This window comes from Palaemon carinicauda, chromosome 12, assembly GCF_036898095.1.
Source record: "Palaemon carinicauda isolate YSFRI2023 chromosome 12, ASM3689809v2, whole genome shotgun sequence".
NCBI classification, from domain to species: domain Eukaryota; kingdom Metazoa; phylum Arthropoda; class Malacostraca; order Decapoda; family Palaemonidae; genus Palaemon; species Palaemon carinicauda.
Window position 1 is genome coordinate 139,111,033 of NC_090736.1, and position 17,500 is coordinate 139,128,532.

At 35.3% G+C, this 17,500-nt stretch overlaps 1 long non-coding RNA gene across 1 annotated transcript in view; it reads left to right on the plus strand.

Moving 5' to 3' along the window:
• The window catches only part of LOC137651311 (uncharacterized), a 181,038-nt gene that overhangs the window by 304 nt on the left and 163,234 nt on the right, over positions 1 to 17,500 (plus strand). The window contains exon 1 of the long non-coding RNA XR_011046085.1: positions 1 to 942. This exon is cut by the window's left edge and continues 304 nt beyond it. This is a non-coding gene — a long non-coding RNA (uncharacterized lncRNA). The remainder of the gene's footprint in view (positions 943 to 17,500) is intronic.

Genomic DNA, 17,500 nt, shown 5'->3' on the forward strand with positions numbered 1-17,500 from the left:
CGTTACCATTACGTCAGAAGAAGGGACCAATAGAACACAAGAAGAGTCACATGACGTGACGCAATTACAACGCCCTTGTTCTGGGGATACTTAAGCAACAAGCGCATCGAGGAACCAGCTCTTCCCTACAAGTAACCGCGTTAAACGGTTGTCCCTTCTCCCTCTCCCCCCCCGTCTTGGGGGAGGCCTTACCTCTGGTGCACAAAATGGGCTGCACTAACGAAACGTCAAGTTAACAACAAGATATTTACAAAGACGGACAACGAAGGGACCGAGTTCCCTAACTGCCAACAAATTACCTTTCATCCGGGAGGTACGAGATTATCTTCGATGAAGGAGAAATTACCAAGAAGCGTGTCTATGAGAAGACACAGCTATGAAGAAGCGATCCCCAAACCACATAAATAGAAGTCAAGTGTTTCGCATCCCGAATGCTGAAGTGTAGCAGAAGTCTACGGTTGCAGCCTCCAATCTTCAAGAAATTTTATTGATCCAGTCTGTATTTAAATCCATGTAGAAGATTACTGTAAAGCTAATGTACATCAAAGTTCCAGAAGTAAAGTTAAGGAACTATACGGCATTTTACCATCACCCACTTTCCTGAGGGTCTAGAATTAAATAATATTTTTGCACTGAAAGGATTGAAGAGATTCATTTATTTAATTAAAATAATATTAAAGTGGTGCTTAATAAAAGAAAAAAGAAAATGCCCAACAAAGCATCACAAATGGTGGCAGCGGTGGGATAAAATGCCGTGATGATATTTTTTCAGTGCATATATTAATGACTAAATTCTTCCAGATACCAGTTGAACACCTTTGCAGAATAAACATCAAGAAACTCAGAAAAATAGTGAGGACGTGAGACGAAGCAAGAATCTAAACACAAGAAACCATTACCTAAGCGAAGAAGATGAAAACAAAAGGACAAGAAAGAAGAAATGTGAGTAAAAGAATCTCTCTCTTAAATAAGTCTCTCAGTTAAAAGTGAAAAAAAAAAAAAAAAAAAAAAAAAAAAAAAAAAAAAAAAAAAAAAAAAAAAGAAACTTGTCTCTCGTTTAAGAATAGGAATTTTTTTTTATTCGCTAGGGTTTCTTGAATGATGCATGAATTACTTTGTATTTTTTTTCTTGTGTAAAATAAGATGTATTATGATTTTTTTAAAGTGATGGTAATGATGTTAGCCCAAAGAATATGTAAAAGGGAAATGTGATTTAAAATTACGCAAGTAGGTGAAAAAATACAAACGAGCAAAGTCCCATAAAAAAGTGAGTTTGAAGAATTAACAAACATTACTAACCCCGCTAATATGAATTCAGTAGGGAAATTAACACAGTTTTTGTGGAAATATAGGTAGGAATAACCAAGATAAAAGAAGGTTAGAGAAATGTACCGTGTGTAAGTGGTTAGCTGATATTGAAAGTAGAATAGTTAGTCTGAGAATAAACAATGAGACAGCAGAATTGAACAGGCTATGTTAACCGTGTATACAAATGTAAGTGATGCTCACATAACCTTGAATGGTAAGTAATTTAAAAATGCAGCAAATCTGAGTGAGTTTCAAAAATAATGTAGGCAATTATGGCGATCGGTCAAAGAGACAGACAGGTTAACAAATCTACGAAAGTTCCTATAGGTAAAATATGAGGGTGGCTCGGTAAATGAATTTGCCACACAAATGGAGGATCACGTAGCAACAGTAAAAAGAACAGGATTCCTTTGCTAAAGGTAAGTTTATTGCTAATGATAATTCCCTATATATTGAAATAAATGAGGCATTAAAAAAAAAAAAAAATGTGAAAAATAGCATCCTAGATATGAGTTTTACAAGAAGAAAAGGGAAAATAGCAAAATGATAGGAAATCAGGAAGAAAAATCCTAAGGGACTAATAGCCACAAAATCCTACCAGAGAAATTTTGAGTAGTTTAAATAGATGCAGGGAAGTTAGAACAGCAGACTGGAACGAGGCGCAAAAATTACCCTAGAGTTAAACAGAATAATGGGCAGAAATTTAGATCAAAGACAGTTTAAAGAAATAAAGATGACACATTTAGGTCTAGGGAAAGATTACATAAAAGGAGATAGAAATCAGGTAACATAATGAAAAAGGGAAAACATACAGGGAGAAAGGCAGGCACAGAGATAAAGAACCCCATCATGAAATTAAACAAAGACACTTCTCAGAAAGCCCTCCGGCACAAAGAAAGTGAAATACAAATCCTCCAAATAGTGAAAAGAAAAGAATTAAAAATAGTTAGCCGGATAGAAAGGAAGACAGGAAGACGAAAAAAAAAAAAAAATTTTATATAGGAAAGATAGGCATATGTAGCGGAGGTACATCCACGTTGCAAGTGACTATTTTATCTTATAGAGACTCTGGCAAATATAGTTGATATACTAGGATGCAATACAGTGATAGAATATTGTGAAATACCTGCTTCCAAATTTTAAGGGTGAAAATAAAATGATATGCAGAAATGAAATGCAAACAAGTAAAAATCAAGGGGTATGAACCGTCAGGTTAGGTAGAGAATTAAATGCCAAAATGTGCCAAATGATGAATAAAGATGTCATTTTTTTTGTAACATTTCCCAATAGAGCCTTAAGATATCGTTCAAAAACGATACAAAGATGAAGTATGAATTTTATTTGTGAGAAGTGCAGGCTTAAAATAAAGAAAAGAAAAAAATGAGATAGTCAGGGTATGATTCTACTTGTCAAAGACAAGTCTTTTACAAAACTGGCCACTTTGTAGGAGACGAATTTGACATGAGAAACAGACTCCAGACTAAGAAAGGGAAATGGAAATTGATTAAAAAGACAAGGAGAAATAAAGTTGAGAAATAGGAAGAGTAGCCAAGAATAGACATACTCCTTGTCAATATGTGACAGGCGCCATATAAATAAAATAGAATGTCGACAGAAATACCGTGAATAAAATAGAATAGCCTAAATAAAAAAAGGGAATTCCAAGAAATAAATGTCATAGGCAATTGAAGCTATAGGCTTATAGAATTAAAAGAAATATGTTGTTGTTAGGCACAAAGATTTAAGATGAAGATATAGGCATATGAATAATAAATGAGCTATGATGCTATTAAATAAATAAAGTCTGATCAGTACTGCAAATATAAAAAGCTAGAATTTAGCTAGAGAAGTCATAATGATGCCTAAATAAAAATAACCCGCAGAGATAAAGAAGATAGGTTAACTAAAAATAGGATGCCAGAGGTCTGTCAAAAGAGACAACAATGAAGTTCAGATGAAGGAAAATACAAGCACACTAATTAATTAATACTACTCCGGATAAAATAACTCATCTGAATGGCGGGTAATGACTTCTAAAATAAAGGAGTAGAGATTACAGTTAGGTAATCAGAAAGGGGCAAAAATTTACAATAAGGAGCATAGAAATAGGGATAGATGAGAAATAGGCAGAGGTTAGCCATTGCAGGCGATAGGTTAGGCAGAAAAGAATAGAAACATCGGCGCCAGAACCTGCCCAGATAACCTGCCCAGAGAAACTGTCAAAAACTTATTAAAACTTTTTTTAATACCGTACAAATCATGAAATATTACCTATCAGCCAACGCCCCATAACGAACACGGTGAGTGTTAAAATGAATCAATAAGACTCCTTATAAATCTCCCGAGATATGTTACCCAATGAGGATAGAAGTTAGACTAGTAGATCATCATAAGTAGAATATAAATGACATGTCTATCCCGATAAATAAATAATGTTTGGCTCGATTATTGAGGAGTAAAATATTGTAAGTACCATGGTCAAAGAATACAAGCCATTCACGGCTATTAACATTTCAAAGAATGTTAGAATTAGAGTGAAGTCGACGGGCTCACTCAGCTCCTCTAACTATTGACAGAATGATGATCTAAATTTGGAGACAGAAAGAATAAGCCTATAGAATGATGTTACTAAGTTTAGTAAGAATATAGAGCCATAAGAATAATAGAACTAGTCTAAAATAGGGAGAATAGCAGGATAAAGAGCCAGATTAAAGAGTGACCCATCCCTAGATTTGAATAGGGTAAGTAAACAGAGTAGATAGATTTAAGATATGTAGAGAAATAAGGGTAAAGTGGAAATCCTGCTCCACTAAGATTGACAGATGTAAAAGATTTTTTTTTTAGGAATGATAGGATCTTAGGGATAATAAGCAGTATTTGCTAAATTACCCAAGCCTTAAAATAAAGTTAACCTAAAATATGTAGTGTGCAAATGAAATAGAAGGCTATAAATAATGAAGAGAAATGAATTTTGATCCTACATTACCTTAACCCGATCTCTTAACCAGGAGTTATAAAAATAATGTGTGAAGCCTCATAAATATAAAAAGAAATGTCTCATTAAAAGGGTAAAACCCGAAGAAGGGTAATGTATCATGAGAGTAGTCTTAAATTGAAGGAAAAATAACCGAGTAGGATAGATTATCCAAATAATGGTCTAGAGAAGTTTAAAAATTTGTTTAGGGCATAGAGTATATGTGCTTATTGCTCATAAGAATGATTGTGATTTTACAGTCCAAGAAGGACTATTGTGGATGAAAGAATAAAAGGAATCTTAGGAGCCTTAAAATACTGGATGTTTGTCCAGGATAAATCCCTTTATTGGTAGGTTTATGATGAGATAACAGAAGGATATTTAAAAGGACAGGAAGATGTTAAAAGGAAATATAACTACCAATATTTTGTTTCAGTTGTCAGGTAGGAAACCTAGAAAATAAGAAGAATTAAAATAGAACAAGAGAAACCAAAGGTTAATAGAAATGATTTAGATGAATTACTCCCAAAAATAGGAATCATATAACAGGATTGCATATCGCTTAAAGGAATACATACAAGGAATAGGGAGAAATACTTGTTCATGAATAGAAATTCCTGACATACTAACAAAATACTAACAAAAACTCATGCTCAAGTTAGTAGGACATCCAGTAATCAAAGACTGCATTTAATGATGAAATAAATTTTTGACCTAAGATAGATGTTTGAGATCGTAAAATTAAAGCCTACATATAAGAAGTATAAAGGTCATATAAGGGTAAGAATCCTTTAGAAATTACGATTGCATTTTCTCAATCCCATAGTGGTGGTACCAACGGACTACCAGGGACTCTGTTCCCAGAACTTGACAAATGATAAAAACATACTGGTCTACATAGAATTTGATTTAACAAAGAAATGGTTGATGAGTCTCTAACAGAATAATTTGAGACCAGGATAGATAACTAGACATTCGTGTCTATAGATATTCTCTTGGGCAATGCACCCGAATTTATTATAGATTAATGAAAACTGTGCAATATTTTTCTTGTAGTAAGAAGGGTGAAATAAGCCATGATAAGTCAAGTTAAAATAGAAAAAAAAAAAAAAGGGGCAAATAAAATAATAGCAAGGGGTTGAGGATGTCCTGCGAACTATGTATAGACCAACATAGAAGACAAATAACAATTACTTAACGAGAACGAATTTACTTTGAAATAACTCGGTATATGGAAAACAGATTTTTTTTGTTAGGTAGATTTAAGAAAGACTACTAAACTCCTTGGGAAATGAAATAAAAATATCTGGGCACTCATACAAATATTGAGGGTAACAAATGAGTGAAATCTTTTAATTATGTAAAGTGTGTTATCCTAGAATTTGAATATGTATTCCGTAATCAACAAAGAAGGTCCAAATCATAAATGTCTCCAAACAATTAATTAAGGGACCACAGAGAATATTGAGTTGCAAACTAAGATGAAAAGTTTTTGATAAAGTTATGGGTAATGAAGACAGGTGAAATATGAACCCATAGGTGATTGCATATTTACAAATGTATTGGTTTTGTTTGCAAGTTTGAATAAATAATGATGCCATTAGAGCAAAAGAATTATTACTGCATTTTATAGGCGATGCATTGATTGATATTTTTTTTTTTGGTGTAACACGTGTAACAATGATAAACATGCATGTATACAATGAATTTTATTATGTTTTGATGATGATTAAGTTAACTTAAATAATTATGAATAAAGAAAGATTTAAGTGATTAAAAGATAAGATGTGCACCAATAATGAACTTTGAAGTTGAATGTCTCAAAGGGTTATTTTAGGCCCATAATAATTATGCAGGTAATAGTGAACAATTAAGTACATATGATGAATTACAATAATTAAACCTTTCATTTTGAAGTTAAAAAGAGTGTGTGTGGAAACACACGAATTGATTTTTATGCCTGTGTAGTAGATGAATCCTTGAAGAAAGGATAAATAAGGTGTTTTAATTGAGACAGTCTGCAATTGATTTCTTTAAAGAAAAGTTTTAACATTGAAATGTAAGTTCCTGTCACTTGAATTTTATGAATATCCTTCTGAATGCAATATATATATATAGTTGAGAATTGAAGTTCTTAAGATAAAAATAATACGCAGACAAGGTGCAAATAAGATTCAAATTTGTAAACATGATTTTGTTATGTATTGAATGTTTCTTTGTTATGAAATGATTATGATGTTTGATGATTTAAGACATTGATATATTTGAGTTTTTGATTTTACTCATTATTTTTATGAAGAAGGTGAGAAATATTTCTTTTGATGCCATTAATTAACAATGATTTATCATGATAATATTGATGAGTAAATAGGTACCATAATGATGTTTTACAAATGTTTATTGATACTGATTACAAATGAGTAATACTCTTGATGAGTTATGATGTGCATGACACATAATTATTTTGTTGCAGAAATATTTTGGTTAATTTGAATTGATGTTATGTATGTTTGAACATTTATTTTCTGCCATTTATTGCATTGCATTGAAGAAATGATTTTTGTGTTTACATCAATAAGACCAAGATTTTGAGGTCATAGGTAATGGAAAATATGAATTGAATAGAAGTTAAAGGTGAAGGCATTTCCTAATTGATTGCACAGTTGAACACAGAAGACATTATTAATTTTGCCTTACGTACCCAGTGAATTAAGGGTTAAATATTCTATTATCAAGAATTAAGAAAAATAATGTGTTTCAATATTGTGTTGAATTATTTGAAGGGAACAGGAAGTTTTTCCTAAACATATATTGATGATAAACTTATGCAATTGCATTATTTTAAAAATGATTGATGATGATTTTCTTTTGATGAAGATGATTTTGATTTATTGCACTAAGGTGCATATTATTTTGTTGATGATGATTTTGATTTATTGCATTGAAATGCATATTATTTGATGATGATGATTTTGATTTATTGTGTTGAAATGTATTTCTTTTGGTGATGATGAATTGTTGATGAATTATTTTTGGGTAAACCATGAAATGAGTTAATAAGATGTGAATTCCACAGGAATTCAGGTACGTGACCGAGTGGTGTCATGTAAAGGAAAATAATTCATACTAAATAAGGTGATATGTGTATTTGATCAAGTATTTTATGAGTTTTATTCGTTAGTTAAACGATAGAGAGACATTGAAATAAAGAGAGAGAGAGAGAGAGAGAGAGAGAGAGAGAGACGAGAAAAATAAAATCAGAGTGAGGTGGTAGTTGAGAGGCACTGTTTGTGAAAAGTGCTGACATAAGCGATAAATTGGCCAAAACAACGCAATTGGAATGCGCGTCGGTTACCTTGCCGAGAAATCGGAAGTGACATATGTATGACGTTACCATTACGTCAGAAGAAGGGACCAATAGAACACAAGAAGAGTCACATGACGTGACGCAATTACAACGCCCTTGTTCTGGGATACTTAAGCAACAAGCGCATCGAGGAACCAGCTCTTCCCTACAAGTAACCGCGTTAAACGGTTGTCCCTTCTCCCTCTCCCCCGTCTTGGGGGAGGCCTTACCTCTGGTGCACAAAATGGGCTGCACTAACGAAACGTCAAGTTAACAACAAGATATTTACAAAGACGGACAACGAAGGGACCGAGTTCCCTAACTGCCAACAAATTACCTTTCATCCGGGAGGTACGAGATTATCTTCGATGAAGGAGAAATTACCAAGAAGCGTGTCTATGAGAAGACACAGCTATGAAGAAGCGATCCCCAAACCACATAAATAGAAGTCAAGTGTTTCGCATCCCGAATGCTGAAGTGTAGCAGAAGTCTACGGTTGCAGCCTCCAATCTTCAAGAAATTTTATTGATCCAGTCTGTATTTAAATCCATGTAGAAGATTACTGTAAAGCTAATGTACATCAAAGTTCCAGAAGTAAAGTTAAGGAACTATACGGCATTTTACCATCACCCACTTTCCTGAGGGTCTAGAATTAAATAATATTTTTGCACTGAAAGGATTGAAGAGATTCATTTATTTAATTAAAATAATATTAAAGTGGTGCTTAATAAAAGAAAAAAGAAAATGCCCAACAAAGCATCACATATATATATATATATATATATTTATATATATATATATTTATATTTATATAAATATATAAATATATATAAATATATATATATATATATATATATATATATATATATATATAAATATATATATATAAATATATATATATATATATAAATATATATATAAATAAATATATATATATATAAATATATATATATATATATATAAATATATATATATATAAATATATATATATATAAATATATATATAAATATATATATATATAAATATATATATAAATATATATATATATATATATATATATATATAAATATATATATATATATATATATATAAATATATATATATATATATAATATATATATATATATATATATATATATATATATATATATAAATATATATATATATATATATATATATATATATATATATAAATCAGAGTATGTTTGAGGAATCACGAACACAGATTAGTGGAGGTTGTAAACTTAGGCCTAGTATCCCATGTTTTCTTTTCTATAATCGTATTTGATTGAAATAACAGAATACATTTCGGCTCAAAATTCTTCACAATGAAAACATCATAATGTTTAGGGATTTGTACTTCTTAAGGAAGGCGATAATTGGCCTAATGACAGCCCACACTCTTTTGACTTTCAGTTCTCACGTGGAGAGAAAAAATTATCAATAATTATCTCATAAAGAAAATATTGGAACATTTTGCGAACAAATTTCTATCTATATTATAAGGATAAAAATATTTATTTACACTGCACAGAACATTATAAATTTTAATGGTATGAAGATAAGAAATAGTCTGGCCTACTCTTTCCACATTCTCCCTTGACATACACCTAACAACAATGAGATTACTAAATAATTCTTCTTTGCTCAAGGGGTTAACTACTGGACTGTAGTTGTTCAGTGGCTATCTCTTCTTGGTAAGTGTAGAAGAGACTCTTCAGTTCTGGGAAGCAGCAGCCTCCAGAAGGACTCTCCAAAATCAAACCATTGTTCTCTAGTCTTGGGTAGTGCCATAGCCTCTGTACCGTGGTCTTCCACTGTCATGGGTAGAGTTTTCTTGCCTGAGGGTACACTAGGTCACGCTATTCTATCTTATTTCTTTTCTTAATTACTTTAGTTCTTGGTATAGCTTATTTTTATTGTTTATTACTTCTCTTTTAGTTATTTTATTTCCTTGTCTCCGTTCCTCACTGGGCCATTTATCCCTGTTGGGCCACTAGGCTTATAGCATCCTGTTTTTCCAACTAGGGCTGTAACTTTGCAAATAATAATAATAATAATAATAATAATAATAACAAGGCTACGAGAGAGACCAAGACCTTCCATGTACACAAATAGGAAATAAAAACGGAGAAATAAATAAAGAAAAATAACAGAAAAATCGAAAAATCAAAATTGAAATCTCGTCGACGTAATCCTTGGCCCAACACAGATGAAAACATTTAAAAGGAAAACATGACGAGGCTTTGATCCAAGTTGTTTTATTAATTAATCAGCTGATTCAAATTGTGTATAAATGTTTGAAATGCTCTGGATTTCCTCTGCTCCTTTGTTGTACTGCTGCTGTTATTCCGAGAAACTTGCGCAGAAGCAAATTAAGCCCCTCCATTTTGGGGGAAAAAGAACTTCTTATAAAGTTAAAGAGATAATTGAATCCCTAGTGAATATATATTATTTTGATAAATGTATAATTTAAACTAATTTTGGAATAGAATTCAATTTCAAAGGGTTTTATGAATGAAAATTACATAGAGATTCGAAATATCGATATATTATGAAATTATTTTGATTGGTACTGCTCGTGCAAAATTCATGGTTATCTGGCAGTGGCAAGTGTTGTTTTCATTCATCATATTTTTGGAGTAAACCAAATTATCATCTATGATATAAAATACTTATAAATCATAGCACTTATTCAAGTTTGTTTTTTTATTATCATAAATAACATGTATTCTTGGTGCAAGCTTAAAGTGCAATCACTTTATCCCATTTCATGGTTTCACTGTGAAATTAGTCGTGATAAAATTAGTTATGGCATCCTAATATTCTTTTATAACTATTTCCTTGTTTCAAATTCTTGTTCGTCTTCTGATATTTCTAACATATCCACTCATGTGTCTCGTTCTCTTCACATTCCAAAATTATTATTATTATTTAATTTGCTCTGTCAAGTTACAAACATCATCTTTGTATTTTATTGCGAGATTTTCTTTTAGTTTAAATTTTTTTAGTCTGCAAATATTCGGCTGCATCACACACAAGTTTCACTGAACCCTCGTCACATGACTTATCATTTTTCTTTCCATAGATTTTTTAATTTTAACTAGCTTATATCCCTGCTTGGTGATCTTTTGGACTGGGGTTCGAGTCCCGCTCAAACCTATTAGTTCCTTTGGTCGGTGCAACCTCACTATCCTTGTGAGCTAAGGATGAGGGTTTGGGGGAGCTATAGATCTACATGCTGAGTCATCAGCAGCCATTTCCTGCCCCTACCTGGGCCTATCTTGGGTGGAAAGAGGGCTTGTGTGCTGATCATATTGGTATACAGTCATTCTCTGGGGGTATTGTCCTGCGAGCTAGGGCATTGTCATCGTCCTTTGACTCTGCCGTTCATGAGTTGCCTTTAAACCAATCCACTTTCTAAGCACGGATGAAATATTAATAATAATAATAATAATAATAATAATAATAATAATAATAACGATGATGATAATGAAGATGATAACAACAACAACAAAAATAATAATAATAATAATAATAATAATAATAATAATAATAATAATAATAATAATAATAATAGCCAGCATGAATCACATTAATATTAGAGCACAATCTGTTCTTTACCAAAATCTGTACAGAACTTTGCAAAAAATCTCCCTTATAACGGACTGTTTTTTATGTAAGTTAGAACCCTGACAATACATTCTTTATTCATACACTTGTTCATACACGTTATTTTGATTATCTTATGTGGAAGTAGAGGAAAGAAGTTTTATAGTAATATTGTCACAAGGATGAGAGAGAAGGAAGTTTCGCATATATATATATATATATATATATATATATATATATATATATATATATATATATATATTATATATATATTCTTACAGATTCTTACAGACGTTTTCCTGGAAGAGGCCCTAGGGGGCCTGTGGCTCCAGTATGGTAGCCAGGACACTATGTGGGTGGTGGTAGCACGTGGTGTTTAAATGAGCTTTATAATCGAATTTTTGATCCTGTGTTTTCCAAAATTTATCAAGTCTTGACTCAAACTGTGTCACTGTCTCTGAGTGTACCACCTCGTCCGGCAAATTGTTCCAAACGTTAACCCCACGGTTAGGGAAGGAGTATTTGCAACTGTTCAGCCTGGCTCTTGTCTTGAATAATTTCTTATCATGGCCCCTTGTCACACTATCCTCCCTCATCCTGAAAAGACCCTCAGTACTTGTTGTTGACGATCTTAAATGTTTCAATCTGATCTCCTCTCGATCTCCTATACGCTAATGATGGTAGATCTAATCTCTTAAGTCTCTCTTCATATGGCTGTTCCTTGAGACATGGCACCAGTTTCGATGCTCTCCTTTGCACATTTTCTATTGTGCTGATATCCTTGATAAGATGTGGGCACCACACTTGGTTGGCATATTCTAGGTGTGGCTGTACCAAGGATGTGGAGAGGCTTAAATGTTGCTGGTTCCAGGTGTACAAATGTTCTCCTAATGAGGCCCACTATCTTATTTGCCTTTTCTATTTTCTCAGCCAGATGGTCAGCTAAAGTAAGTTTGTCGTCTATGACTACACCAATGTCTCTTTCCGTTCTAGTCTTGCTGATGTTGTTGTACATGATGTAGCCATTATCGTCTACTGAGGTGTTGCCAATTCTCATGTATTTGCTCTTCTCTGGATGGAAGAACAAAAGCCATTTCTTTGTCCATTTTCTAAGCTCGTCTAGGTCCCCCTGCAGTCTGTTGCAATCTTCCACATCCTGAATCCCCCTAAACACTTTAGTGTCGTCAGCATACAAAAACACCTCGCCGCCATGCTTAACCACTTCAAGTAGATCATTTATGAACAGAACAAATAGCAAAGGACCCAGTACTGAGCCCTGAGCTACTCCACTAATAACCTCTTCCCAATCTGATGCCTCACCGTTCACTAAAACCCTCTGCCTTCTCCCTGTTAAGAAACCCTGGATCCAGTTCAGTAACTTTCCTTGGATATTATAGCTGGCAACTTTTTTCATCAGCCTTTTGTCCGGTACGCGGTCAAAAGCCTTCATGAAGTCACAGTAAACCACATCTACTGCCATCCCCTCATCAAGTGCACACATTCAGTTATCCAACACTTTAATGAGCTGTAATGCTGTTGATCTCCCAGATATAAAACCAAACTGTCTCTTGCTAAACATGTTTTTCTTCATATGTGTTACTATTTCTTCTCTGAGTAGTGATTCCATAAGCTTACAAATGACACTTGTAAGGCTGACCGGTCTGTAATTTCCAGGATTTTTCTTATTTCCTTTTTTTTGAATAAGGCAGTAATATGTGCAATTCTCCATTCCTCTGGTACCACACCCTCCTGTAGTGAGCTGCTGAACAATATCCTAAGTGGTTCCAATAGTTCTTCCATCAGTTCCTTTACAATCCTTGGATGTATCCCATCTGGACCGGGTGATTTTTTCTTTTTGAGTTTCTGGATTACTTTCCTTATTTTTGCATGGGTGATATCCACTCCTTCAATGACAGGTACTTCTCTTGCTGTAGCCTCTGGTATTTCCCCTTCCGGTTCTCTGATGAATACCCCGGCAAACTGTTTTGATAAAATATCTGCCTTCTCCTTGTTGTTAGTTGTGGTACTTGTTTTTTCATTACTGTCATACAGGTCACCTATACCTTACTTTGTTCTTGTTTTAGATGTAACATATTGCCAAAAAATCTTGAGATTATCTTTCACATGACTCGATATTTCTTTCTCCTTTATCTTTACAGCATTTCTGGTCTGCTGCCTGACTTGATTATTTAGCCTCCTGTACTCCTCCTCCTCCATGCCTCTGACTGTATCCCCTGAATAGTCCTCTTATTTTAGTTGTTTTAACCTTGTCCATAGTCTTTGTTTCTTCTTTATTTTTGACCACAGTTTTCTATTTATCGGTAGGTTCTCATTTGTCCTTTGGCTTATGTTGTTTTGGCCCTTATTTTGTTTCTTAGGTGCACATTCCTCAACAATTTCACGAAGTTTTGCAAGCATTTAATCCATTTTTCTTCTGTGTTTAGTTCTTCTGACAGGTACTGGGTCCAGTCCACATTCATTCTTTGCCTCATGAGTTGATAATTGGCCTTTTCATATAAGTATATCACTTTCTTTCCTTGAACCTCAACCTCCTGAATATCACAGTTAATTAAAATACATGTGTGGTCACTTCTACCCAGAGGACATTCTACTCTAATATCATCAATTATGGAATCCTCATTACTGAAAACGAAATCAAGAGTGCTACCAATTTTGTCTCCTCTTGTTCTTGTGATATCCTGAATGTGTTGTGTAAAAAAACAATCACGGATTCTTTCTATGAACTGCGTGTTAAAATCTGTTGGCCCCGCTTCTGTCGTGTAATTGCTCCACTTGATGCGAGGAAGATTAAAGTCCCCAACAACTATTTTATATTACTGTACACCTTAACATCACTCACTTCTTGCAGTATTTGAAGCAATTTGTTATTATTTTCCTTGTCACTGCTGGGGCTACGATATATAATACTAGGCAGTTTCGTTTTAGACTCGGGATCGACGACAACTCTCATCGCCTGGACCAACAGACGTATCGGCTACGTTCATCACTTGGACAACCTCCCGGGGGTGAAATTATCACAAAAATCCCCGTAGAGTTTCGCCACAACGTCCGTTTTTTACTTGGGAAAATCGGGATGGAAATACTATCCACATGCCAGCAGACACTGTGAAGACTATTTCAATGATCAAGCTTGTGACTGTGATAGCTGTGTGTCTTACCAGCAGCGCCGAGCTTACATGTTTAACGTCATGGCAAAACACTCCACCTATACTGCAGACCCAGATGTGTTTAATCACCACATCAGATGTAAATGTGTGGGGTGCAAAGATGCCTCTGACAAGCTTATCAAGTATGAGAAAGAAGCAGCAGCTGCCAAGGAAGAGGCTAAACCCCCTCCCAAGAGAAGGAAGACTCCTGAAGATCCTTCACCAGTGCCAGAACCAGCCCCAACATCACCAACTGTGACTCCAAGGACTGAGAGCACAGACTCGTCCTTGTCTGTCCCTACAACTCCTCAGCAGTCGAGTGCAACAGCAGTCAACCATTCTACCAACGTGCCTGAGTCCTCCAATGCCATGGAGACCGAACAGGGGGCCCACTCCACGGACTGCAACTGCACTGATTGCCTTCAGACACTCCTGCAAGAAGCCACTACCATAATAGAGAACATCCCAGCTACACAGCCAAAGAAGCCTCTGCCAAAGTTTCGGATTTCACAGGTGGACCACGAGCTCTCCTATGCCTCTGTTGCTGCCATGGCTGCCAAGCCAGGCATGCAACTCACTGCAAGACCTAACAGGAAAGGTGATCTTATCATCTATCCCAAGGACGTTGAGACAGCCAGATTCCTTCAGGAAGACCCCACCTTAACGCTGCTGGATCCTGCTTTTATCAGGAAGAAAGCTGCCATCACCAGGTATGCTGTGTCGATGCCTATCTCCATTGCAACGTCGTGCAGCAACATTGACTGTGCTGTTTGCTGCACAAGCAAAGATGACATTCCTGTTCGACGTCTCATCGCCACCTTTATAGGTCCAGTTCCCTCCAAACTGGACTTAGGAGTCTGGGGAACCTTCCCCATTGAGGATTACACTCCTGAGCCCCTTCGATGTTACAGATGCCAACGCTTTGGACATCATAAAGAAGAATGCAGAGGCCCCATCATCTGCGGTTTCTTAAGCCAGCGACATAGCACAGAAGTGTACATTAAGGCCCACAAAGAAGGTCGACAAACCACATCTAAGTGCCCTAATTGTTCTAAGTCACACCATGCTTGGAATAAGCGCTGCTTAGAGCGTCTCAAGAGGATAGCAGCTATGAAGAATACATCCTCTCCAAACCAAAAGAAACCAGCTCCAACCCAACCACCGAAAGAACAGAGAACTCCTCGCCAGAGAAGACAACGTCAGCCAGCTACTGCTCCTGAATCTACACCTGCAACTGCTCCTAAAAAGGACCAGCAACGACCTGCAACTGTTCCTAAAAAGGACCAGCACCTACCTGCAACTGCTCCTCAAAAGGACCAGCAACAACCCTCGTCCGCCTTCCCTTCCCAAACTTTGGCTCAAGAAATTGAGTCTCTCACCTTACAAGACCTCATACCTATCGCCTTCCAGATCCTTACCAGAGTCCTCTCCTTATCCTCGACCTCCACATTCCAGCAACTCCTGCAACAATTCCATTTTCCAGCCACGGAGCAGGGGTAAGCCTTCTCTGCTTGCAGCTTTCATAACCTCTCTTTCCTTCCCAATTCCTAATTCCTAAATGGAGAATAGTTATTACAAGGCCGTGTTCCTCATAAGGAAACAGCTCTTGTTTTTCCTATCTCCTACTTCCTTCCCACTCCCTTCACACACAATTCTCCTAATCCTTTTGATGGGGGGGGGGGGGGGCGGCCTCTCTCGTACTTACTGACCGAGCGTTGTACAGAACCGGGCCCCTCCCCCTCCCCCTCTTTCCCACCACAGACCAGGAATAAGCCTCTTTGCTGAAACCTTCTCCTATTCTCTCCTACTGAAAATCCTTCTCTCCTCTCCCAGTCTCTCCTACTTACTGGGACTTGCTACTATCAATACTTTTTTCTTTAACTAAAAACTTTCTTTCGTGGACCTAAAAAGGAGTCCCCTTTTTCGGGTTACTTTCTACCCCTTTCAAGTCTTGTCAAATTCATTCTCATCCCTCATTCATCATCCTTTTATCCTCATCCTCCATCCTTTTTCCTGTTCCTGACCCTTAATCCAAACTAACTTCTTCCTTTCAAAACTAACATTTCCTTTTAATAATACAATTTTTTACTCCTCTGGAGTTCTCCTCCTTACAGAACTAATCTCTTACGGGCTGTCCAACGACGAGAGCCCGTGTCATGCTATAGGCATGGCAATCTGCATCATCATCATCATCATCAATACTAGGTAGCACTTTCATTTCCTTAATTCTTGTCTCTAATTCACGCATCTTATCCATGCTGTATACATCTACATTATTAGACATAAATAAGGTTTTTCTATTTACGTTATTTGTATATTCTGCAGATTTCTTCTTAGGGACTAGTATTACTGGGTGCTCCTTTCTTCCTGTGGCCACTGAACTCACCACTTCTCTGGGGTCCCTTAGATTGCCCTGTTCCTTTGCCTTCACTATTCTCCTCCTCCAGGGTGGTCCAACAACTACATATATAGCCTATGTATATATATATACCCGGAAGGACAGAGAGGGATTTTAAGTCTGATGTAATTTTCTGAAGCCTTTTATCCCACAATGAAATATTTTGTTTGTCATAATTTTTTTCTTCATTCTTTTCAGATTTCTACTATTTCTCCATTCCTTTCTTCAATTCTGCTTTCCAAACTCTCCACTTTCACTTAGAAAGTAAAGAAATAATAGCTTTGGTTTACGAGAATCTTACTACGTATTCATTTGAAGTTGTTAAATGGAAAATGCCACCGATTTTTATAGCAGGAATATTAATATTAAAAGACTTCTCTTTTATAAAATACATTCTTAATTAAGTTTTGTTTCCAAGAAACTCTATACGAAACAACAAAATTTGTATCCTTAATCAATATTTGGTGTTACAATTAGTCCAAAGGGACTAAGAGAAACTGTTTGGCCGGATTCTCGTGCACAGATTAATGAAGATTGTGATCTTAAGCTCAATATCATTTATTTCTCTTTTTCTTAATCATTTTCAATTTAAATAATGGATTAAATTACCTCCTAAGAATTCTTAGAGATGAAAAGATTATAATTTTTTGGGATGTGCACTTCAGGAATGTGATTTTTGGCCTGATGACATTGC